This window comes from Peromyscus californicus, unplaced genomic scaffold, assembly GCF_007827085.1.
Source record: "Peromyscus californicus insignis strain IS unplaced genomic scaffold, ASM782708v3 Scaffold_8__1_contigs__length_139910024, whole genome shotgun sequence".
NCBI lineage: Eukaryota > Metazoa > Chordata > Mammalia > Rodentia > Cricetidae > Peromyscus > Peromyscus californicus.
The window spans coordinates 77,203,845-77,229,390 of record NW_026294606.1 but is presented as its reverse complement, the minus strand read 5'-3'; the positions used below and the strand labels follow the sequence as shown (position 1 = coordinate 77,229,390).

Here is a 25,546-nt window from a genome sequence, read left to right as displayed (position 1 = left end):
GGTAGTTCTTGTTCAGCTTCCTAGGGCCATGAAAATGGCTAACTAAGATGAAATCTAACAGCAGAGAATGGCTTGCATTCTCTACTTTCCCTTCTGACGATATCATGGGGTTCAAAGATGACTTTAAAGACTCTGATGGGTCTGAACTTCCAGACTCAGGCCTCATTCTTTGTCTTTCCAAAGAGAGAGGGAAGACGATGCAGTAGTGAAGCCACGGGTCACAGATGCAGCCGTCCTCCGGCAGCAGATGCAGCCAAGACCAAGCATGCTTGGTGGATCCACAGCCAAACCTCACCCAACAGTTAAGAACCTCAATTGGATGAAGGTGCTCATGGGAAAGCAGAACCTCTGGCCACAATTAAACATGGCGTGAATTCATGAAGAATGTCATCAGCCACACTCTTCACTGAGAGGGTCATGTGTTACTTGGCTGTGGGATGCTCCCTTTCAAATCCAACCTCAGCCCATAGTCATTATTTTAGGAACATCACAGAGGACATGTATGCAAGCTAAGATGGCCACAATATCACTAGGCAATACTCCATTATGGACCACCATCATATTTGTGGTATGTTCGTGTGTGTTGTTGCATATAGCACAGAATGCGTTTCCACACACATGCTCTAAACTACCAAGTGATCCAGGAGCACCGTACCCTCTCACCAGGAAGACGCAATTACAGAACCCTTCCACCTAATGTCCTTCCAGGAGCTGGACACTGTCACAGGAGAGTCTGAATGCCCTCAGTGAATCCCTTCCCGTGCCTTACAAAGCTCTGAAGAAATGCTTTCAGGTCCTACCCTTCATGTGAGACAGCACTGGACTACCCGTCCCCACCTACACATCACAAGTTCCTTCTGCCGGGTTGTCTGAGTGCTTAACTCGGTTGCATTTGAGAAGCACAGTACTTGAGTTCGAGGCTCCCCAGACTGACTGGAAGGAGGGAGGACATAGTCACGGACATGGCTGGCTCTGGTCTTTCCTCTCCTTTGCAGTCAAGGCTGCCGCCAATTTCACGGAGGCAGGGCTTCAGTAAGCATGGACTCGTGGACCACCTCTGCCTCCAAGGGACACACGCCACTTCTGTTGGACTTAGGCCTCTTTTCAATCGGGGATTCTCCCTCTCTCCACCAGCCTGCCCTACCCAACCCTCTTCTCCATCCATAGCAATGAGCACGTGAGCCAGACTGAAGAAGTTCTTCCTCAAGAATTAACTTAGACTTCAGAGCAGGAAGAAAATTCCTTCCTTCCTTCCTTCCTTCCTTCCTTCCTTCCTTCCTTCCTTCCTTCCCTCCTCCCCTCCCTCCCTCCTTCCTTCCGCCAAGAGAAACATAAACAATCCCCCTAGTTCCAACCACTTTAAGTTACTTGCTTTTAGTTGCCTTTAAATCTTTAATTTGGGAGGTCAGGAAGCTAAGCACATAATTATCAGTCACCCACCAGCAGTGCTCTGGCTCACACTTCTGACATGTGGGTCCCAGCGATAATGGTTGCCTAGGTTACTTCTCAGACTCGTGAAGACCTCTTTTGTTGCAGCCACTGATTCTTCATTTAGTCCTCTCCAGGTGCTGAAATGAGTGACCTCCTGGCACCAGAGAGCCCAAACTTTATTCCCTTCTCACGAGTACCACACGTCTATCAAGAGCCCTGAAGCAGAGAAGTCAGATTAGCCCCACCCCTCACCACTGCATCTCCAGCTACCGTTCCCCAGGCCTTAAGCTACCCAGCTTCTCTGTCCCACAAACCTGACCAACCCCTACCCTTAGGGACTACCCTTTGCTTAGTGCACAGCTACCTAGTGGATAAGCTCTTGCCCTTCAGGAAAATCAATATTCCCTGTGGCATGCATACTGGAAGGAGGCTCTGGCTCCTTCCGACAAAAGCTGGCATAAACCTGCAATCTCAGCAACTCTGGAAACCAAGGTAGGATTATGGACCATTTAAAGCCAACCTGGCTAAAGAGTGAGTTTCAAGGTCAGCCTTGATAACTTAGTGAGACCTTTTCACTAAGTAAAAAGCAGGCTGGGAAGCCAGGCGGTGGTGGCGCACGCCTTTAATCCCAGCACTCGGGAGGCAGAGCCAGGCGGATCTCTGTGAGTTCGAGGCCAGCCTGGACTACGGAGTGAGTTCCAGGACAAGCTCCAAAGCTACACAGAGAAACCCTGTCTCGAAAAACCAAAAAAAAAAAAGCAGGCTGGGAACATCACTTGGCAGTAGAGGTTCATCTACTGTATGCGGTCCTGGGTTCAATCCCTGGTGAAGGGGGAGGAAGAGGAGAGGGAGGAAGGGGGGAGGAAGAGGAAGATCGGGGAGAGGAGGAAGAAGACGCCGCAAGAGCTGCTGGTGGCCATCCTCAGGCCATCCAACGCACTGAAGAGTGAGTCCAAACCCAGGGGGCACCTAAAGCTGGCTTCACCTTGGGTTTTCCTGTCAGATCTGTCAATCAACTCCATGCTTTCCTTAAAGTAGTGTGACTCTGGGAGATGAGAGATGTGCAGAGGTGAAGCTTCCCCAACAACGTGAAGCAGGTGCTTTTAAAGACAAGACCAAACACACACACACACACACACACACACACACACACACACACACACTGTCTTCTGATACACCAAAAAAAAGTATCTAATAATATACTTTCTATCAAAAAAACTCCTCATTTGTACAGGAAATAATTCATAAGACAGTTACATTTTCAGGAAATCATTCTAACTTGATATTGACTATTATTGTAAGTATTGTTATTGCTATTCTTATCCAATGTCATTAGCAAATATCTTAATTAAAAGTCTCCATGTTACCTGCTATGGCTGACATTCTAAAAAAAAAAAGTAGAAGATGAAATAAAAATGTTTCTTTGTTTGAGACAGAGCCTTGCTGTGTGACTTAGACTAGCCATGATCCTCCTGCTTTGGCCCCCTGAATGACAGGATTAAAGGCATGTGTGCCCACAGCTGGAAAGTCAAGTATTTTTTAACGACTGGTCTGACATCAGGCAAGGCAGAGTAGCCTGTTGAGAAAGACAGAGTAGCAAAGGTGGTCCCAGTGAACAGCCTCATGCTAATACCTCATAGAAATTTCTGCAGAGCATAGCATGCTTTTGAATAAATGTTTCATCAAAATAAGAAAAACTGCTGGAGACATCACTCAGAGAGAGGTTGCTTGCCTGGCATGTGTGAAGCCCTAGGTTACAACCCCCAATACCGCAAATAACAAAACAAAACAAAACGAAGCAGGTAAACAACTCCATACCCCAGAGTACAACCAGAAATCTCTTCCTACAGCTTATCCTGCCCAGGGACTCCAAGGGAACTGGAAGCTGACCTAACTGCTGAAGAAACCAGAGGGTCCCTGGGTACTGACAAGACCGGAGAGTGATCGGAGCATCAGCTCACAGCATGCTTGATGGGGCTTTTCAGAGGGCACGGGAATTCTCAGTAAAATCATCCGATGACAGAAATCAGGCGAGGCTCTGTGCCTTGGGCTGCCTTTGCGTCTTCGTCTGTCACATCAAAACTTTCCACGGGGCTGGGAGATGGCTCGGTCAGTAAGCTGCTCACTGTGCCAGCACAAGGACCTGAGTTCAGGTCCCAGGACCCGCATTAAACACCCAGGTGTGATGATACAGGGCCAGTAATGCAGACAGCCTGGCCGTTAGTGACCTCCAGGTTCATTGAGAGACCCTGTCTCAAGAACTAAGGTGGGGAGTGACAGAAGAAGACACCAGACGTCAATCCCAGGCTGGAGCTATAAACCAACCCAGGCACTTACTTCTAATAAACAAAAGCCAGAAACATTAGTTTTTATAAAAGTAAATAATAAAAAAAAGCCCGAAGTTTGAGACAGGCTGAAGGTTATTTCCCCGGGTGTGGCCATGCACAGTGGCACACACCTGTAATCCCAGCACTGCAGATGTAGGGACAGGAGGATTTCGATTTAGAGGCCGACCAAGGACTGCAAAGCAAGTTCCAAGACCTCTAGTAAGACTGTCACAAACAACATTTTTAAAGATTATCTCCCTTTTGTCACAGTTTTCCACTGATATTTACAATTTCCCTTAATTCAGTCCTTTCCTCTTCACACCGCCTTGGAGGGCAGCTTGGTCAGCTTTGGGTCAATGTCAAGTACCAAGCCGGTGCGTGCATCCCTTTCTCCTGGGAAGCTGGCAGCGGCCTGACCATTGCCTCTACCTCTTGCCAGAAGGCTCTTCCCTAAAGACTGTACTTCTCACCCCCAAGTGCATGCCTCCTCCGAGCCAGGGCTCTGTCCATTCACAACAGCTGAAGCAGAAAGAGCACAGCAAGAACACAGACCCCTCTGTGGGCCAGTAATGCACTTGGACAGCCCCAGGGGCTCCCTGCCCTGAACAAAGGGCTCAACATGCAGCCAGTGGGACAAAGATACATGAAATTAGTCAGTGACCTCTGCTAAGGGTCTAGACACCAGTGGCCTCAAAGAGATGGGGTGGGGTGGGGTGGGGGGAAGTTGTCAGAAGTTGTTGGAGGACATTGTCCTGGCTCTGCCTGGAGGAGCAGTACCCCTAAGCTTAGGGCATTTCTCAGCCTATATAGGATTCCTAGGTGACCAAGATACTGCCCAAGGGAAGTCATGGTGACAGCAAAGACTTCCCTCTGAGGCAGCTGTCTGGTGGGTTCTGAACTGTCCATGCATGACCGTTCAAGTGCACTGATAATTCCTGTACCTTCAGGAGAGGTTCCCAGTCTACCAAGCTCACAATGGCTCCTCTAACAGCCAGATCTGTGATTTCCAAGTCTGAGGCAGAGCACAGGCCTCTCCCCAGGACCACAGCAGTTTACAAGAGGAGGTGGGTTTCACTAGTAAGTAAGCAAACAAGAAATCACAACCTACATGCTGTTTTCACAAAGAAACAATAAATGCACAAGGAGACGAGTGTCAATTAGCCCGATTTGATCGTTATGCATTGCAGATGTGTATGCAAATATCACGCTGTACCTCCAGAAAGAGGTGTGATTACATGTGTCAATTGAAAATGTAAAGATGTTTATGTATTTTTACAGTAATTCTGAAATGTTTATTCTGTCTCTCACCAGCAAGGACTTTCTCCTCTCCTTGCCCCTTTCCTGAGGAGAACATCTAACCTAAACACAGACTTAAAGTCTTGTCTCAAGTAAATCATTTACTGCTCAAACTGAATCTTAAATTCTCCTCCCTTTTATTTGAGAGAAAATGGAAAGGGTTTATTATGGAACACAAATTCCTAGAATAAGGAAATCATGATTGAAAAATATGCAACCACTTACTAATATTCCCCTGGGAATTTAATGATTCATCACAAAACGTATTTCTGCCCTGAAGAGCCTCCAGCCACAGGCATGGTACACTCAAGTCAGCTCCAGGGGAAGTGGAGGCAAGCATGGGCTCTTGTGTAAGTGGTTGCTGCCAGCCACCAGGGGTGCACTCTCAATTCCAGCTGACAGGGTACCTCTTCTAAGAAGCCAGCCCCCAGCACCAGGCTAGAGGCTCTTCACCACCCCTACTCACATCACTGCTCCCAGCATGCCACACGAATGTAATTGTGTTCCCTAGTTCATCATCCATGCCTGCTCCCTTTCTAGACCAAAGCCCCCTGAAAACAGGGCCAGGCTGGCTCTCTGCATCCCTGGTACCTCACACATGGTAGGCTGTGAGTGTGAAGCAATAAACACTCTGAGTGTATAAACGCTTGATGTGGCCAATCCTACCACCATAATGAAAGAAGGAGGACATCCGAAGAGCTGTCCCAGGAGAAGCTGGGACAGAGGGACAAATCATCATCCACAGGGACAGAGAAATAAATTTGAGGGGTTCACCTTTCTCTTCTGCTCCCATTTCCTCAAAGTGGGCATAACTGCTCCCCAACAGCATTGCTGTCAAAAAAATCTCTCATGGCACCCAGTGTGGAGTGCGCTAGAGCAATTCAGTCCATTCTCCCAGGACTTGTGACTACACATGTACATGTATGTGTGCAGATGTGTACACACACACACACACACACACAGAATATAAAATCCTCTGGAACACATTTTAATGGAGCCATGCCCCCAGTGGGGACTGGACCTGACTGGGGGGCAGGAGGGTAAAGATGAAAGTGATATGAGCTGATGCTAGCCATTCAGGAGGGGCTGACTGGGAACCACTCCATTGTAGTCTATGTTGAGCCCTGTGCTAGTCTAAGTACCTATTTTATTTCACTGCTCCCTCGACCATCCCTTCACCAACAAGGACAACCCCAAACACCTCAGGACCTAACCTCCCACGCCAAAAGACGTGATCAGACAGTTCTCAGAAGTTCTGGGCTGGAGAAGAGCATTGGCTTTTTTTTTTTTTAAAAGATTTATTTATTCGTATATTTTATATATACACCAGAATAAGGAATCTGATCTCATTACAAATGGTTGAGAGCCACCATGTGGTTGCTGGGAATTGAACTCAGGGCCTCTGGAAGAGCAATCAATGCTCTTAACCACTAAGCCATCTCTCCAGCCCCGAGCATTGGCTTTTAATACAGTTAAAGAAACTCACAAGACCACGTTTGCTTAAGCACTAGGTCAAAATGCTCCCAGCAGAACTGCTCAAACTATGTGAAGTGTGTGCCAGCCTTAAGAGGGTTATTTGCAACAGGACAGGCTGAGTAGGAATGAGAGCTGTGTATTTGATGAACACATGCATTGTAAATCATAAGGTGGACGTTCTTCAGTTTCAAATATTGGTAAATAAATGAAATTTTAAGGGAGTATCTTTCTATCTGCACTTTTCCTAAGTGCGTGTGTGTATGTGTGTGTGTGTGTGTGTGTGTGTGTGTGTGTGTGTGTGTGTGTGTGTATTGCTAGGGATTGAAGCAAGGCATGCACATGCTAGGCAAAGGCAACACCACTGAGCTAAATCTTCAGTCCCTCTAGGAATCTTTTCATACAAGCCAAAATTAAGGTAAGCTAAATGAATATTCATAGTCCCAAAGAAAGGATCTTTGTGGCTGGCTGAGCAATGGAGCAGTCTGTGCAAGCATGGCTGGCAGCTCTACGGCAAAGACACTGCAGGCTGCAGGTAGTAATGAGTTTGAGCTGGAAGATAATCCTGGATTATGACAATGGACCCCACATAACCCCAGTGTCCTCCCCAGGGATATGACTGTACACTGTTCTTCCCACTGTCCTATAAGCTTAAACATTTTCAAACTCTCAAAACTTGCCAGAAAAATTCTAAAGGAAGAAATAAGAAACGTCTCTAAATCATATGCCATGAATTTTTGACTTAACCTAACCCACAAGCTCCTATGGCTGCTTGTTCGAAGCTCCCTGGGGTAACGGCAGCAATGACAGCCACAGCAGAAATCAAAACCTCCAAACACCCTACTCGACAGACTATAAGAGCTGTCAAAGTAATAACCAAATGGGGAAGTGTGGCTATTGCCTGGAACTCTAACCCTCAGGAAGCTGAGGCCAAGGCAGGAGAATGGTGAGTTCCAGCCCAGACTGGGCCACATAGATCCTATTTCAAAAGGAAACCAAGAAATAACTAAATGCATTATCATCAGTTTTTAAGATTGTGTGTGTGTGTGTGTGTGTGTGTGTGTGTGTGTGTGTGTGTGTGTGTGTATCTACCTTCCACATATTACAACAGAGTCACAAAGAAAACACAAAACAGTGACATCAGAACCCGAATGCTCTGTCTCTGGAATGAGATCACTGCTTTCTGATGGGTGAATCTTTTTTCAACTGTCTTCATGAATCTATCTCACTGAAGATGAAAATTGGGGGTCAGTACACTTTTACAATTACTCAAATGGTGACTATTTTGGGCACTGTAGGCCGTATGGGGATGCTGCAGCTTTCCAACTGTGCTGCTGTAGCTTGAACAGATAAATGGACGGGTGAGGATGTGTGCCAACAAAACTTTACACAAACAGATATCATGCCAGATTTGGCAGGCAAGCTAGTCTAGTACACCCCCAACTGCAAAGGACAGACTGTCCCAACACATTTAAGGGTTTGCCTCACAATTTAGGTGTCTTCGTGTTCACATAGTTGAGGAAAAGCTAGGTTTAACAATGCCAAGCAGAATTCTTCACTTCATGGCTTCTTATAGGACTTAATGTGCTTACGAGCTTCTGTAGTCAAAATGACCAAGGTACATGATGCACAAGATACCCTGAATGCATTGGGGTGGGGGACCTCAACTAGTAACTTTTCAATTTGGGGAGGTCAGTTGGGCAACCGTGTTACAAGGGAATCCCTACACCAAGGAAGAAGTAAAGGCCAAAGACAGCGAAGTCGCTGACCCAAGGCTACTCAGCAGACGGTGTCCAAAGGACCAGTAGAAGCCAGAGGTCCAACACCTCCCAGCATCGCAGCATGTGCTAGCTCCCTACACAGCTGTCCTCAGCCATCCGTTCCTGATGGCTTTCAGGGACACACTTTGTCATATGTGAAATGATAAACAGACTAGAGAGCCTACGTTTTGTTCTTTTCTTCAGGAAACAGGTGCCATTCGATTGACTAGCTATCATCTCTGCGTGTCTGCTCCAAAGTCCTAAAGTAGGAAGGGGCGGGGTTTGGAGAAAATGATCTTCTCGAGTCTAGGACTACTGAGGTGACTAAGCAGACTTTTATTCTCTGTAAGTTGAGTTCCACCTGAGCAAACAGCAGCAGACAGAGCACGTGCAGGCAGCTGGGAAACACTAACAGAGCTGGGGGAGGACTCAGCGGATAATGTGCTTGCTGCACAGGACGAGGATCTGTGTTCAGATCCCCACCACTCACATAAAAGCTGGATATGGCGACCTTTGCCCATAACCCACACACTTGGGGCGGAGTGATGCAGAGACAGGAGGGTCCCAGGGTTCACTGGCCGGAGTCTAGCTGAATGAGTGAGCTCCTGGTGAGCAAGACAGAGTGAAGAGTAACTAAGGAAGGCACTTCTCCTTGACCTCTGCCCCCTCACATACATACGTACACACACAAACACATACACGTACACATACATACCACCACACACACAAACACACTGAAGAGGATAATGGACAAAATAAAAGCTGTGAGAATCCTAAGTGCTAAGTGAGCAAACCCCCCCCACCCCCGCTGCCACTTTAGGCAAAGCTCATACTTTAAAATAAGAACCAAAATAACGTATTTCCAAATAAATGCATTTTCTAATATAAACTGAATTTTTGAGCTGAGAAAGAGAGGGGATTGAGTGGGGGAGGGCAGACAAGATGAAATGAAACAGAATCCATTTACTCATGCTGAATACAACATTCTGGTTCATAAGGTGGCTTGTGAATTTTAGAATGGCCCACTACATCATTTTCAACACACTTAACAGACTACCCATTCCCCCACTTACAGGTGTGCTTTCAAAGCCTGTGATTACTAATAGAAGTGAAAATCTGAAAACTCCCATAGCCAGCTTAGCCAGAGGCAGCTTTCCCCAACTACGGGGAGGAGGAGTGGGGGATAAAGAAAAAGGCTCTTGGCTGAGGACCCTCACCCACGAAGAGCTGCCAAAGTCATTGCAAGAGCAACCGTGGTGGGCTGACACACCCTGAGTGGCCTGTTCAGAAGGTTCAGCCTCTTTTGATCTGCAGATTGGCCTAAGGTCCAACTTGGCCTAATGGTCCTGGCAGTGGGCGGCTGTCCAGCCCCAGAGCAACAGTCGGGAGACTTGTCAGACACCACTTCCTTCCTCGGCTATCCTTTCAAAATTCCCAAATCCTGAATAGACAGGAAAGACACAGCTGCAGGACCAGAGAAGTGAGAGACTGTCTAGGTACTGGCAGAGGTCCCAGAGGTTGAGATGCAAAAATCTGGGCTTGATCTGTCCCTAGGATACCCAGTATCCACACTTGGCTACTGGAAATGTGGCGAGCAAGACGGAGGGACTGAATGCTAGCCTTTATTTAATATGAATTTACTTTATTTGAAAACTGAAGCACCGTGGGATATTTTTCCTTTAAGCATGAACTCGCTGTTCTGGGAGGAGTTGGCTTCAAAGCTACCTTCATAAAGATGGTGACCCGTGAGGGTGGTGTGTCGGCCGGTCCAGGAGCACACCTCTGATCTGCTCCATGCTGGCAAAGGGAGGGTCGGATGGAGGCAATTTTGTTCTCCACACTGCTCAGCACTCCGCGCATGCACCTGAACGTTTTGTACCGTTACAGTGATAATTATGTAAACCATGCTTGATAATTACATGGAAAAACATGCTACACCAAAGGGAAAAAAAGTAACTACATTATTTCTTTTTTTTTTTTTTTTTTTTTTTTTTTTTTTGGTTTTTCGAGACAGGGTTTCTCTGTGTAGCTTTGCGCCTCTCCTGGAACTCACTTGGTAGCCCAGGCTGGCCTCGAACTCACAGAGATCCGCCTGGCTCTGCCTCCCGAGTGCTGGGATTAAAGGCGTGCGCCACCACCGCCCGGCTTATTTCTAAAGTTGTTGAGAAAAAAAATGGCTACGTTTTCACACTGAACACAGTACTAATGTAAAACCGACTGAAGACGTGGACATTAATACTGTGACCAGAAGACTAAAGGTAAAAAGAGAATTTAAAAAAACACCACAGCCACTGGCAATGGTGATTGCTATGGCAAAGCAACGTGGACAAGCTGTGTACTACACTATCAATTCAAAGATTTGGTTAAACGGCTCAGTGAGTATAAGTGCTTGCCACTAAGTCCAATGACTTGACTTTAGTCTCTTGAGACCCACATGATGGAAAGAGGCAACTGACTCCTCAAGTTGTGCTCTGACCACCAAACGGACAACACGACACATGAATACAACACATACAACACACACACACACACACACACACACACACACACACACACACACACACACCATCATCACCGTCATCATCATCTATGGGGCTGGAGACACGGTTCAGTGATTAAGAGCATATATTGCCTTGTGTACTGCTCTTGCAAAGGACCAGTCTTCAGTTCTCAGTACCCACGTCAGGTAACTCACAACTATGTGTAACTCCAGCTCCAAGGCACCTGACACCCTCTTTTGGCCTCTAGGCACATACGGACACCCACACAAATAAAAATAAATCTTTTTTAAGAAAAAAATGATTTTTCTCATTCAAAGAAAAAGAAAAAGGTAATCTTAGAATTAAATCAGAAAATGGAGATGGCAGAGTGGATTAAAAGACCAGGTTCATCCACTTACTGACTTGGAAATAACACAAATCCTCCATCTAGATGAAAACTCCTCACTACTTTCAGGGTATGGTGGTACACTCCTTTAATCCAAGCACTCAGGAGACAGAGACAGGCAGATCTCTGTGAGTTTGAGGCTAACCTGGTCTTCATAGTGAGCTCCAGGATAGCCTGGGCTATGTAGAAGGAGAAAAGAAAAGAAAAACAAAAACAAGACCAGCTCCCCATGACTTAGCACACGGCTTCTCCATGGGAACGCACTGAGAGCTAGCTTGAACTAAGGTACAGACAATGCCTGGCTTCGGTATAGCACATCTCAGTAGATACCGGTCTGGGCCCACATGTACACACTACCACCATGAGCATGTCTAGAGCAGGGCTCAGCTCTCCATCATATCTGCCTGGATAATCCCAGCAAAGATGAAGCCAATCAGTAGCAGCAAAGCCCTCCTCTGTCCTTGGGTCTCCAGGGTCTCCTGAGCCGGGCTTCTCCATGAGCAGAAGGCTGTGCTCTGTCTAGGGTGGGAACTAACTGGCTTCTAGCAGCTGTTGCCTTAGGGCTCCTGAGGGATTAGCGCAGAAAAGAAGGTGGACAGCTTTGTAGCCAAGTTGTAAGTGAGGAGATAACCATAACTACTTTATTATTTTTTCTTTTTTTTAAGTGTGCTGTGAAAAACCCACAACTTGCTACGGGCACAGTCAAAACAGGAGAAAACAAAGCACGGCCGAAGTCAGGGGCCTTGTCCCAGGCTGGGCCATGACACTGGCTTGGTAATTTTGGATACAGCACTTTTCTTCTTGGGCCATATTTTCCTTGTATTTTAAGGTGAAAATACTAACTAACTAACTAACTAAATGAGCTATATGGAAAACCACAAAGCATATCAAAGTGCAACAAGGCATCCTTCTGAATGATTAAGGCCAGTGCTTCTGTCAACACTGTCAGGAGCTATTGGGGGTATAACAGACTGTCAAGAGGTATTGGGGTTACAATAAACCATCGGGAGGTATTGGGGGTACTAAACTACCAACTGAGCATTTTGTTGATTTATGTTCTTCGTATTGTGTCAGCAACTATAAAAGGGTTATAAATAATAATATTTCCCAAATGACTGCTAAAGACTTTCTGTCAATAGAGTAACAATAACAACAACAATGATGATGATGATAATAAAAAGTGTAGTAGCAAGAAAAAGTTGAAATAATTTATGCAAGACCATCACATAGAGTATTGGAAGTTAAAAAATTGACTTAACACTTGACCCAAACTTTTTACACAAAAAGCTGGCCAGAAGCCAGGAGGTTAAGAAGACAGTGACAATATCACTTCAAAGCAATAATGAAGCTTAAAGGGAAGAAAAGAAGGAAGAGAGGGAGGGAGGGAGGAAGTGGGAGAGAGAAAACACACTGAAGGAGTAATTTCCCGCTGCTCTTCCTGCTACCCATGGGCCATTCTGACCAGACATTTACCTCTGAGGGCCTTGATACTGTTCACCTGCGAAAGGGGCATTTCTGTCTTGATTACTTTTCTATTGCTGTGATAAAACACCATAACCATGACAACTTTCAGAAGGAAGAATTTATTTGGTGCTTATGGTTCCAGAGGATTAGTGTCCACATTAGCCAAGTGGAGGTGGCAGGTGGTAGACCTGGGAGGTGGAGTTGGAAGCAGAGAGCTGCGGGCTCACATCCCAAATCACAAACAGGAAGCAAAGAGCACACTAGAAATGGCACAAGTCTTTAAACTCCCAAAGCCAGCCTACTGTGAAGTACCTCCAAAGCCACACCCCCTGAGCCTCACCAAACAGTGCCACCAACTGGGGACCGAGTTTTGAAATGCCAGAGACTGTGGGGGACAGTGATCATTCAAACCACCACCACCACACCACCACTACATATATCACAAGAGGATTATGAAAAAAATGCCAGCAGAGTTCCTTGTACATAAAAATACCTAAAAGTATTTTACAAACATAAAATAGAAAATACGTAAGAGTATCTGGTCACTAAAAGCAAACTTCAAAAAGCATCTCAGATTTAAACTTGATTATTTCAAACGAGGAGGGGACCGAGGCTCTACACAGGAAACCTACTCCGATCCTCTTCTGTGTTGTCTTGGCCTTTCAAGTCTACCAACAGGCTCATTCTCACATGTACTTGGTGATGGCAACTGACTCACCAAGCCTAACTGCAATGGGGTGACAGTGCCTGCTGCCACATCTCATTAATGTGTTCATTTGTCCCCAGAATCCAAAACAATGAGAAGACCATTCTGAAAAGATGAAACAGAGCAGCCACTGTTGGGTAAACTGTAAGCAATCTATGTGAATTTGGCAACCAAAGAGAATTAAAAAGGAAAAAGAAAAACGTGGGAGGAGAGCCAGTGAGGTGACTCAGTGGGTAAAGTCTCTAGGCCTGACGACCTGAGCTCAGTCCCTGGGGCACACGTGCTAAAAGGCAAGAGCCAATTCCTACAAGCTGTTCTCTGACTTCTCCACAGGCTCTGTGGCACCTATGTAACCCACACCCACCCCACCCACCCAATAGATAAACTGTAAAAAAAAAAGTCGCATTTTAAGAGGGGAAGAAAGATTGAGCAAAGATTATGCAAACATAGCATTACCCTTGGTCAAGTCTTTGTCTCGCTCAGCGGTTCTCAACCTTCCTAATGCTGCAGTTCCTCGTGGTGTGGTGACCCCAACCATAAAACTATTTTGTTCCTACTTCATAACTGTAATTTAGCTACTGTTATGAATCATAATGTAAATATCTGATATTCGGTCCCCCAAAAGGGTCAAGACCCACATATTCTAGCTGAACTGGAAAGCGGAGAAAAGGCTGCATTGGAGGCCATGGGTCTGGAGCAAGCATAATCTGGGAGTGCTACTGTCTGGCCTGAGACTAGTGTCTATGCTCAAAAGTCAAAGTGAGTTTTCCACAGTAAGTTTACAGAATTTTTTTAAAAGTATGTGTGTGTGTGTGTGTGTGTGTATGCACTTGCTCATGGGAGGTGGGTAAGGGGGATTACTTTTCTGTTGCTGTGATAAAACACCATGACCAAAAGACTTATAAAAGAAAGAGTTGACTTTGGCTTATGGTTCTAGCGAGGTAAGAGCCCACAATGGCAGGGATGCATGGCAGACAGCTAAGGCTTGTTGGTAGGAAACTGAGATCTCACATCTTCAACTCTAAACACAAAGCAAACAGCTGACTGGAAGTGGGGCAGGGCAATGAATTCTCAAAGCTCACATACTTTCTCCAGCAAGGCCACACCTCCTAAACCTCTCCAAACAGCGCCACCAAGTGGGGACCAAGTGTTCAAATTCATGAGCCTGTGGGGAACATATCTCATTTAAACCAGCACTAGATGAAGGGCTTGTTTTTGAGGCCCACTTAAGATGGAACTAATTTTCACATGGAAGAAAATAAAGAGCTTCCTCCAGCACTCTAGGAATCGAAAACAGGAAAAGCGCCCTGTGATGAAAGCTTTTAGTTAAAGAAAAAAATGAGGAAGTTTTGCTAGTTTTTTTTTAACACAGAGATGTTAGAGTTACATAAATAATCAACTAAACCATTTACAACCATGCAATTTTCTTGTCAAGCATGTTTTTCTTTTTCCTGGAAACTCAATGTCACAAGTATATTGGGAGGGTTGGCTTTCAAAAGATGATTAAATAATTCTGGGTCCAGTATGAAGCATGTGGGCGAGAGGCAGGGGGTGAGTTCAGTTTCAAAGTCTCCCACCAAATTCGTTTTCAGGAACAGCATGGGAATGGTCTACTACTGCTTGAAGGCTATTCCCTCTTAACTTGTTCTTTGTTCTCGTGGTCAGATCACTCACTTTTTTCCAGGAATGTAAGTCCTTAGTTCTTTATGCAGGACTTCTAGACTTCAAATCCATGAACTTTGAGGACCATAGTTTTTTAAAACAGGCACCTTAACCTCCAAATTTTCAACTGTGGCTTATCCACATTAGAACCCAGCCCTACATACACCCTGACAAGAGCCAACGGCCCAGGACAGGATAGTTTATACTGTTCTGCCGGCAAGGACCAGATATCCACACACCTTCATTAGTGTATGTCCTGCACTTGTGTGCACATGTGCTCTGCACAGGTGTGCATGCATGCATGTATTGTACTGGTGTGCACATGAGCCTGCACTATTATGCACATGTGTCTTGTATTGGTGTGTACTTGGGCATCCTATACTGGTATGCACACATACCAGTAATATATGTGTGTCCTGTAATAGCATGCATACATGTCCTGTATTAGCATGTTTGTCCTGATAACTATGTTCTATTTAGCAAAGGGCCCATTTGGACAGCAGAGACCCTAAGTGTGGAAGCCACCTAGGCAGAAACTAGAGACAACAGGTTGCAATGCACAACACCCAGAAAGGATGCAAAGAGGTGTGAGCTGTCCTTTGTCCTGGAAGACAGGAAATATGGCAGTGTGCTACTGCAACACTCAGCAAAGGGGAAAGCAAGTCTCTTTACAAATACAGTTGGCAGAAAACTGAACACAGAGAACACGCTGAGGACGTGTGTAATTACACTCAGTCAGACAGATCCCCACGGTGGGTCTCTTGCACAGCAGGGAGGAACTCTTTAAATCACCACTGAATATCCTTTATACAGATGGCTCCAGACTTAGATTATCCTTCGCTACAAACAGCTGTGGGGTAGGGAGTCAAGGGGGACAAGTACACACCAGAATATACTGATACAGTCCATAATTTATTACAAAAGGTTCATGACCTTAGATCTAGGTTCAAGAGATTGTCATCTTATTTCATCTCTTCAGAGGCACTGGGCGATAGAAGCTTGTGTTCAGAGACAGAGCATGCAAGGCCTCTGTCAGGACTCAGGTGGCTGCAGCACCCCACCTATTATGGTCTGGAATGGACCTTCCTCCCAGCACCTATGCTGCTGCCTCTGCACAGGAGCCCTGACCGAAAGCCCTGTGAGGGCAGGATTCACATGGAGCTGCATTCTCAACATCAGGAAAGTTACACACACACACACACACACACACACACACACACACACACACACACACGAGCACATAATTACAGAAAGAGTAGTTTCCGGGCAATGAGAAAGTATCAGGTAGAAGCCTCCGCAGCACATTACCACAGAGCAGGGCAAGGACAGCCAACAGCCAGGGGCTGTGTTCCCAAGACGCCTTCATTAGGATCAGTCTGATAAGAATTTCCTAAGATTCACTCTCTCTGAGGCATAGGATCCTGGCCTCTCACCATCAGAGCTCAGAAATCCCCAAAGCCTACTGAACAAAAGGCCCCAGGACAACCATATAAGACCAGTCTGCCGTGACTTACACACAACCCAGACAGGCAATGAAGCACAAACTGCCGCCAAAGATTCTCCAGCAATATAATTTGAGGGGGGGGTGGGGTGGGAGGTGGGGGGGGGTGCACAATTTAATTCTGCTCTGCACGTACGATTTCCATTTGCAACAAGGAAGGGTTATCCAAAACAAGCGTGCATTTCTATTGCTCTCAGGTGCTGCCATGTGGAAGGGAAGCCAAAATAAATTTCAAACAATCTTCCCCAAAGTTCAAGCCTTTAGATGGCCTGACCTGACCAGTTTCATAACTGCTATTTCCACACTTCAATTCCAAAGAACCTTTTTTAAAGGCAAAGGTTGCCTGGAAACAAAAACTTTGATGGCGTACTCAAAGTAACTACTCGGCTACAGTGAGGAGATGGCCAGATGGGACCAACTCAGAACAAAGGGATAAGTTTGCAAATGATTGAAAAGAATTAAGAGGCATTGTCCAAAATGGGGGAAGGAAGAAGGTAAGAGACATGAAGCCCTGTTCCTGGAAACCCAGGGGATGCTGCTGGGGTCAGGGTGATGGGGACTTACCCCAAGTCAGAGCAGGCTGGCTAGTGGGGGGACGCAATTAAACACCAATGACAGGTGGTGGAAGGGCATCCAAGGCAAGGCTTCCCTAAGACACCTGAAACCTTGAGCTGCCAGGAGGTGGCCAGTCGGTGACAGCAGCAGACCAGAGCAGGACAGGCAGAATGACAGTGAGAAAAGGGAGGTCCAGCTAGGGATGAGGGAAAGCTAACCGAGTTTGAGGGCGAGAAGGGAAGGTACTAGGGTGCATGGAAAGAGCAAGACTCTGGCTGCTGGGAAAGTACTGAGCCAAAGGGGGCCCTCTGTGGCTGCACCCCAAAGCTTTTCACCTTCTACCTACAGGGAAAGAAATGGGTGTTGTTTCCAACCCCTGAGCAGCATGAGGTAGAAGGGAGAACATGCCACTCCTAGGGAGAAACAGGCTTATCTCCCAAGGGTCCTTCTAAGAGGAGGATTGGCCAGGTTATTTCTGTTGCTGTTGTTGATTCGGTTTTGTAAGATTTATTTTTATTATTTTTAATTACATGTAGGTGTGTGTGTGCATGCATGTGGGTATGTGCATGTGAGTACAAGTTCCCTCAGATGCCGGGGCACTGGATTCTCAATAGCTGGAGTTAAAGACAGTTGTGAGCTGCCTGATGTGGGTGCTGGAACCAAACTCAGGTCCTCCAGAAGAGCAGCAAGTACGCTTAACCAATGAGCCATCTCTCCAGCACAGGCCAGGTTAATTTGGGCCTCCCATCTATATCTAACATCATCAGAAAATCTGCAGCATCCAAACCATTGAAAGGAAATAAACCATTTTATGCCAAAAGTGCGGAGTTACCTCTGAAAGATGTTGGGCTGGCTGAGAAAGGAAGATGGGTCCAGAAGTCATAATGAGTCTCTGTGTGCACATAGAAGTGTGTGCACACAGGGGTGTGCGCATGCAGGGGTGTGTGCATGCAGGCATACATGCACATGTAACAGAAAGGAGGGGTGTGTGCACTAGAAAATAATATCTGTGGGTAGTTTTTTGTCGAGACAAAACTTAGAAATATAAGACACCAAGAGAAGAATGGCAATGCAAATGATATAATGAAAAGCTCTACCCCAGGGAAGGTGTGCAGGGGTAGAACTGGGCAGGGCCACTGTGCTCAGGACAAGCACAAGAAAGCTCAGAAGCAGACACCAGATTAAAGCTCTTCTGTGGAGCTGACCCTTCCAATCCCCAGCTAGAGAGGGGCTGAATTTGGAGTTAAAAGATTTGTGTAGTCCTAGCCTAGCTGGTTATCAGATGCAGAAACCTGTTTCTTCTGTGACAAGAGACCCATGTTCATCAGCCCTGAGGACCAGGCTGGGCATCCTGGATAGGCCCCAAGTGAAAAATAACAAGAAAACCAACCCAAAAAAACGGAAGTAGTGTAAAAACCCATGAACTCTGTTCAGGCAGGTGAAGCACAAGGTGTGTGAATATGGCAAGGGGGGTGGAGGGATGGATGGAAGAGCTGAGGACTGCAGAGTCTGACTCACTGACAATAGACAAGAGCCCTGAGGAGTGAGACTCGGAGTCAGGGGGCTTGAGGTCCATCCATTTTATAACTTCTCACAGAGCAAAGGAGAGAGAGACCAACAGACAACCAACAGAGGGCTGATATTTACACCGTGGCTATGCAAGGGCCATCAGCTCACACTTCACATTAACGATGATGGATGTTTCAGAGCCCTGGGCAAGAGCTGGCAGGCAGGGTCAGGTGGTGACAAGTGTCTCCCTACCAACAGTAGGAATTCCCCTCTTAGTACAGGATTTCTTTTTCAAAATATAATAGTTCTATTAATTCTCTGAGAACTACATACAAAGTATGTTAGTCACATCCCCCTCTCTCACTCCTCCCTATAAAGTAGTGGCTCTCAACCTGTGGGTCATGAACCCTTTGAGAGTCAAATGATGCTTTCACAGGGGTTACATATCAGGAATCCTGCATAGCAGATATTTGCAATTTAGAACAATAGCAAAATTACAGTTATGAAGTAGCAACGAAATAATTTTATGGTTGGGGATCACCACAACATGAGGAACTGTATTAAAGGGTTGAAGCCTTAGGAAGGTTGAGAACCACTGCATAGAACAATGTATATAGTTAAGCCAGATTCATGTGGCGATGTTTTTTAAAACATGTAATTCTACTGCTAGATCTAACACTTTATTAGTGTTATAAAGAAACTATGTTGTAAGTATGAAAAACTATACCTAATGGTTATTTTTTGAAATTAATTTGAGGGGCTGGAGAGATGGTTCAGCAGATAAGAGTGTATACTGCTCTGTGAGAGGACGCCAGTCTGGTTCCTAGCACCCATGTCGGGAGCTCATAGTCACCTGTAACTCCAGCTTCAGGAGATCTGATGACCTCTTCTGACCTCTGGGAGCACCTACATGCCCATATACAGACACACACATATATACATAATTGAAAAAATAAAATTAAAAAATCTTTCAAATAGTTACTTAGACAAAAAAAAAAAAAGTTGTGACATTTTCTTTTAAGACTTAGCCTGACAGGCTCCAGGGAATCTAATACCCTCTTCTGGCTTCCTTGGGCTCCTGTACTCAAGTGTGCATATTAATACAACACACACACACATGTGCACACGTGCACACACACACACACACACACACACACACACACACACACTTTAAAAAAATCTGTAAAACACTCACCTTGAAGAAAAAAGTCATGACATGTACTTTTAAGTCTTGTCCTGGCAAACTATAACTCTATCTGGAATACCACTGATGTTACAGAAACAAGTGAGAACTTAAGAGGCTGCTGTCGACAACGGTTCCTGGAGTTTAACCTCCCCACGACTGGACAAAAGAAGCAAGAGGAACTTCAGTGGCAGCAGTTGGCAAGTTCTCTCCCTTATGCAAAGACGTGGTGGGACAGCTGGGGAACGCAAGACGCTTTTGACCAGGCTGCTATGTGATCCAAAGTAACACTGCCTGTTCACCGTCCCCACAAAGGAAGCAGCAGCCCGGGGTGGGCCTGGCCAATGCCCTGCAGCTGCTCCAGGCTGCACACTGGGTCACAACAAGTGGTTACAAATGGAGCTAGAGGCACAAAGCTGGGGGGGGGGAGGGGGGGGGAGATCCCTGCTCCTCACCTATGTATCTGTCAACCAGTTACAGGGTCAGCTCATTTTCCAGTGTGGGACGGAGCGACATTTCACGTCCAAATGTAGAACCTGCACAGTGACAAACCTTCTCTGTCTCCCATCTCTACCACAGACAGTAGGTACCACTTATCAAAAAAAACACCAGGGCTGTGAATGGCCAAGGTTTTAGCCTGTAAGTGTTTGAAAGATACAGGTGCAGAGTCCAGAACAGAGGGAAGGAAGGGGGCGAGCAGGACAGATTATTTCTCCATTTCAGTTTTTGAAGTTGAGAACTTTCCCAGTGTTTTCTCATGTGAAATGGACACCCTGGCTGCTCCATGTTTGTTCAGCTTTATCCCTACATGCCGTCTTCCAGCAGCTTCTAAAAGCACAGCAATTTTCAGGTCATACAGTCTACCACACTTGAGAAAACACGGCTGAAAGCAGAGAGCAGGCTCCCCTTCCTCCCCGTCAACTCTCTTTAAAGACTCAGAAAATAGTCCCATTTAAAAAAAAAAAAAAAAAGACTCCTCTTTCCAAGATTGGGATGGCACAATTTCACAGAAGCAGATTCTTTTTTTCTTTAGTATTATAGATGGCTCATTAACTGGACAGAAAAAAAAAGAATACTTACTTCCTTTTCTCAGTTCAGTTTTAAGTTGTTTAGGTTTTTTTTTTTAAAAGTCTTGTCTCGGTGGTAATTTGGATACTGGCTTTCAATCTAAAGGAAAGGGAAATGACTGGAAAGCTAGCCACAAATGACACAGTGGTGCTGCCAGGAGGAAAGGCTCCTAGTTCCGGAGGCCCTGGCAAATTCCTCCTGCAAGAAACAAAGTTTCCATCACCAACAACCTTCCCTCCACTTGCCCCCACCCCCAGCTTGCTGACAAAGAGAAATCCCTCCGTGCACATGACTGAAGAATTGACAAAAGCGGGTGAGGTTGAGCCAGAGATTGGCCATCACCTTCTTTACCGGACTAGATATCACAGGGAGGGGAAGAACGTAGAATGCCCTTCTCAGACCTCATCGGTTGGTTGAGCAGCTACTATGTGCTGGGCACCGTGCCAAGTCTCTTATACACATCATCTAATTTTATCCTTGTAATTGGAAATCAGGCTAGACTACTATTATCTTAAAGGAAGAAACTGAAGCTCCGAGAGGCTGAGCAATTGGCTAAGGCAGTATTAGTTGTAGACGCACCCCAAGGCCAGCCACTTTGACTCCACAGATTTGGCCTTCACTCATTACCCCCGGGTGTCCCCATGGCTGCCACAACACTAAGACATTCTGAACCCTAGTGTATTACTCTAGACTCACACACCTCTCTCTTTAAAGTCACACATGTTAAGGAATATTCAGGGTCATACCAAAGTCCCATATCTTAAACATGAGCTTAGTGTTACTAGAAAAATGTGGACAGTATATTCTTAGGTCTGTGAAAGAAACTGGTGGGAGGGAGGTCGTTAAAAATGAGTCAGGAAGCCCAGTGGTGGTGGCGCATGCCTTTGATCCCAGCACTCGGGAGGCAGAGCCAGGCGGATCTCTGTGAGTTTGAGGCCAGCCCCTGGGCTACAGAGTGAGTTCCAGGAAAGACGCAAAGCTACACAGAGAAACCCTGTCTCAAAAAACAAACAAACAAAATTAGTCAGGAAAAGCAACTCTCGCAGCTCTTACTTAATTTAACACACACTTTCAGCCCTGTGGCCGTGTCACATAGGGTGGGGCCTGATGGTCCTGTGCTGGGGAGAATTCCTGGCCCCAGGTCCACCTGGTGAGACAGCACATGAAGTCTGACTTCTCTTATGGGACTGTCCTGTAATTCTACAGGTTGGTTTTGGGTTTTTTGGGGGTTTTTTTTTGTTTTTATTTAATTTTCCCACATTCCTTAAACTTTACAAAAAGTTGGTGTCACTGAAGTGGTAGCATTAATGGAAGAAGTCTAAGGCCCAACAAGATCAAATATGTCCGGGATTACAGCACGGACTGAACAGTCTACAAAAACGTCATGCCTGACACCCTAGCAGCACCTAGGAGGCTGAGGCAGAGGTACTGCCATGAGTTCCTCCAACCTGAGCTACAGCAAGAAACCCTGTCTCAAAACACCACCACAAGACCAAGCAGAACCTCTTCAGAAACTGAAGAGCAGGCACTTCAGCACCCCTTCCCGAACAGGACTGACTGGCAGACCTTCTGGCCTCTTGAACCTTTAGTTTCCAGAACCCACCCTCCAAAGGAGGTGGTGAGATGCAAGGCAGAATCTGAGGGATTTTCCTAAGTATCCAGCACGTCATCAACGCCAGCCAGCCCCGCCCTTCAGCAGCAGGCTGTTATGAGGCTGGGCTGAGAGATGTGAAAAAGAGACTTCTGTGCTGACCCTGGGGCTGAGGGCACCTGCCAGCAGAGTGTGACTGTCTGGCTTTCTTTTAAGTAATACTTCCTCCCCTCAGGTCCTGGTCCTGAGACACACAGGGAAGCCTCCCCTGACACCCATCGGGGTGGCAATAATTGTGCCTGTGCTAGGGTCTGTAGTGCGACAACTTGAGATGGAAATGGAGGGGTAGAAACCAAGTGGCCTCTTCCCTTCCACGGTACCGCAACTGCAATAAGCTGATTTCAACAGATCTCCAAGTCCTACACAGCAGGCCCTTAACCCTGCATCGGACCCAGACTGTGGCCCGGGACTCGAATCTCTCCTTCTGCTGCTCACAGTAATGCAATTAACACTTTCTGGGGCTCCACTTTCTAGGTGCGGGGGCTTCTGGCTGTCACCCGGGGTAAGCCCCGCCCTTGTGGAGCCGGCACACGCGCAGACTCCCCGGGGAGGAGCATGGGCAGGAGGTGGCAGGGTGCGCCCAGCGCCCAGTTCAAACCCCAAACCCGGGCAAATACTGCCGAGGCGCGGCCCAGGGCGCAGGAGCCCAGGCAATCCCCGGCGGCTGGGGAAAGGCAGGAGACCGCGAAATTGGAATTGTGTTCGCTCGTGCACCCTAGCCCGGGAGCCCTCTTCTCCACCCCTCCTCTCACCTAACTTCCCCAAAACTCGGAAACCCAAAATCCAAACACAGCCGGACCTCCCCGAAGTGGAAGCGGGACGGAAGTGGGTGGAAGCGGCAGCCTCACGGTGCCTTTGTTACTATGCTGGACCCCCGCGAGCTAAAACAGCACCCTGTGGTAGCGGCCTGTGGACCCGCCACCCGTCCCGGCTAGTGCCTTCCGGGTTCCAGCCTCGCCCCCACAGGACCGCTGGCAGCCGTGAAACCGACCCCATACCCCACCTTGGGAGGTGCACAGCGGCATCCCGAGACCCCGGCCGTGCTGGTCCCGTGTTGCCTCCGAGCGCCCGGCCACTCCTCACCTTGCCCAGCTCTCCCCGCGCCTCCTAGACAGGATCACAGCCTCCCGCGGGACAGCAGCCCCACAGTCCCGACCGACCGGCGACTCCTCGGCTCCTCGCCGCCTCTTTGCAACTGAGCCCTGCTCACCCACCCCACCCCACCCCCGCCGCTGGATGATTCACTACGCTCCTTACCTGGAGGCTCGCAAATCCCCTCCCCTCCTCTGGCCCGGGCGGCGATCAGGAGCTGGCGCCCTCTGCCGGGCCACCAGGCGGAGCCCCGCGGGGCAGGCAGAGAAGAGGAGCGTGTGGGATGCGACTCAGAGCAGGGACGCCCCTTCCTGAGCAGGAGCGATAGGGCAGGGACCGATCTGGGCCAGATCCTAAAAGCTATGCCTGCACCCAGAACAGTCACGAGGGGCCAGAGTTGTCCCCCTTGCGGGCCAAGCTGTCACCAACCACCGCCCCCGCCCCCCCCCCGTGCCCCGAAAAAAAACACATGATGCATCCATAATACGCACGTGCAGTTTAAAAACACTGAAAGAGCAGCGTTTACAGTGTTCAAACTAAGTTTGTGCCCTGAGTCTCAGTGCCTCTTTTCTGCCTGGATTGAAGAGACGGGAGGAAAGGGCGGGAGTCTGTCACACTCAGGGTCTCCCTGTAATAAAAGGCTCCCGGGGAGCTCCAGGTGCAGCGGCAGCCGCCGGGCTGGGGGCGCTGGGTCGGGTCGCGGCTGAAGGCCAGGCTGGGGGAGTGGCTAGGAGCTGCCTCCTCGGCGGGGTAAACACACTTCAGCAGCTTAGCTCTCAGCCTCCCGCAGGTCCACAGTGAAATTTAAGGGTCCGGCTGAGAGAACCATCTCGGCGCGAGGGCCTGTTCCAGACCAGGAGAACGTCCTCCGAGACCCCCAACTTCCCGACCCTACTCACCTTCTCCGCGCTTCTGCGCAGCTGCCTTCGCCCACCTGCCTTCCCGGCGCCTGCAACAAGGTCCCCGTAGCCCCGGGGACGCACAATCGCGCTGGACCTCAGGGTCCTCAGCACAGTCCTCAGCCCCGGGCTCGCTCTCCAGGAGGGCGCGGGCAGAGTCTGCACCGCTCCCGATGGTCGCAGCGTCTGGAATAGAGCGATCTGCGGGCTCAGAACTGACCTAGCGCCTCCTTCCCGGACAGCCGGTGCGCGAATCGCCGCGCGGCGGGCGGGAGCCGGGTATTAATTGTGGGGCCCCCGGGTGTCCGCCGCCTGGCGCTCTGAGTGGCTCGGATGGCGCGCCAGGCCAGCGGAGCTGGTGCGACCCACCCCCTCGGCGCGCTCCCGCTCAAGCCGGGCCCGGGGACGCGCCCCGCGCACGCGCCCCGCGGCTCCTGGGCTCCTCGGCCCTGGGCTCTATTTACCCGAAGCTTCCGGGAGCCAGGGACGCTGCTCACCTCCGAGTCCGCGAGCAGCCGGAGTGAGCTTCCAGCGGTTCTAGGGATAAGACCTGGCAATCCCAGCGAACGTTGCAGCCTGTAGCGCTCTGGGCTGGTTGCCAAGGAGACCGACCTTGCTAGGACACTCACATCTGTGCAAAGTCCAGTCACACCACTTCCACCACCACCACCGACTCCAGGGGAACTTACCTACCTCATTGGTGGAGCTCTCCAACCCGTTACCTTAAGACTGCAACCCTTCAAGCCCCACCAGTGGAGTTGCTGGTTTGTCGTGCCTTTAGGTGGGCCTAGACAATTTGCATTTCTCACAAGCTCCTAGGTGATGCTGAGTTAAAGTTTGTGAAAACGCTGTGTGAAGAGCAGAGCGATAAATTTGTATGTGGAAAATTACATTTCTGTTTGAGCAGAGAGTGTTAGAATTGAACTTCCTTCCAGTCCCTGCTCGCTTCCTCTGGGTGTTAAGTTCTTATATTTTTTTCTCCGGAGTTTGCTCCTAGCTTACACCGAACAGGCCCCATAAAGAGAAAGGAAAGTAAATGTATTTGTTTGCTTAGGGCTGACTATCAAGAAATCACAAACTCGG

The 25,546-nt window shown here is 47.9% G+C and overlaps 1 protein-coding gene across 8 annotated transcripts in view; it reads right to left on the bottom strand.

The window, feature by feature from the left end:
* Svil (supervillin) overlaps window positions 1-24,856 on the bottom strand; it is a 205,885-nt gene extending 181,029 nt beyond the window's left edge. For 4 of the 8 annotated variants that reach the window (XM_052727638.1, XM_052727637.1, XM_052727639.1 and 1 more), the window contains exon 1: window positions 24,464-24,853. The gene's annotated coding sequence lies outside the window, so the exon portion shown is untranslated. Of the gene's footprint in view, window positions 1-23,555; window positions 23,669-24,463 lie in introns of those variants that run through there. The other 4 variants (XM_052727641.1, XM_052727634.1, XM_052727642.1 and 1 more) reach the window with 4 other exon arrangements.
* Between the last annotated feature and the right edge of the window lie 690 nt (window positions 24,857-25,546).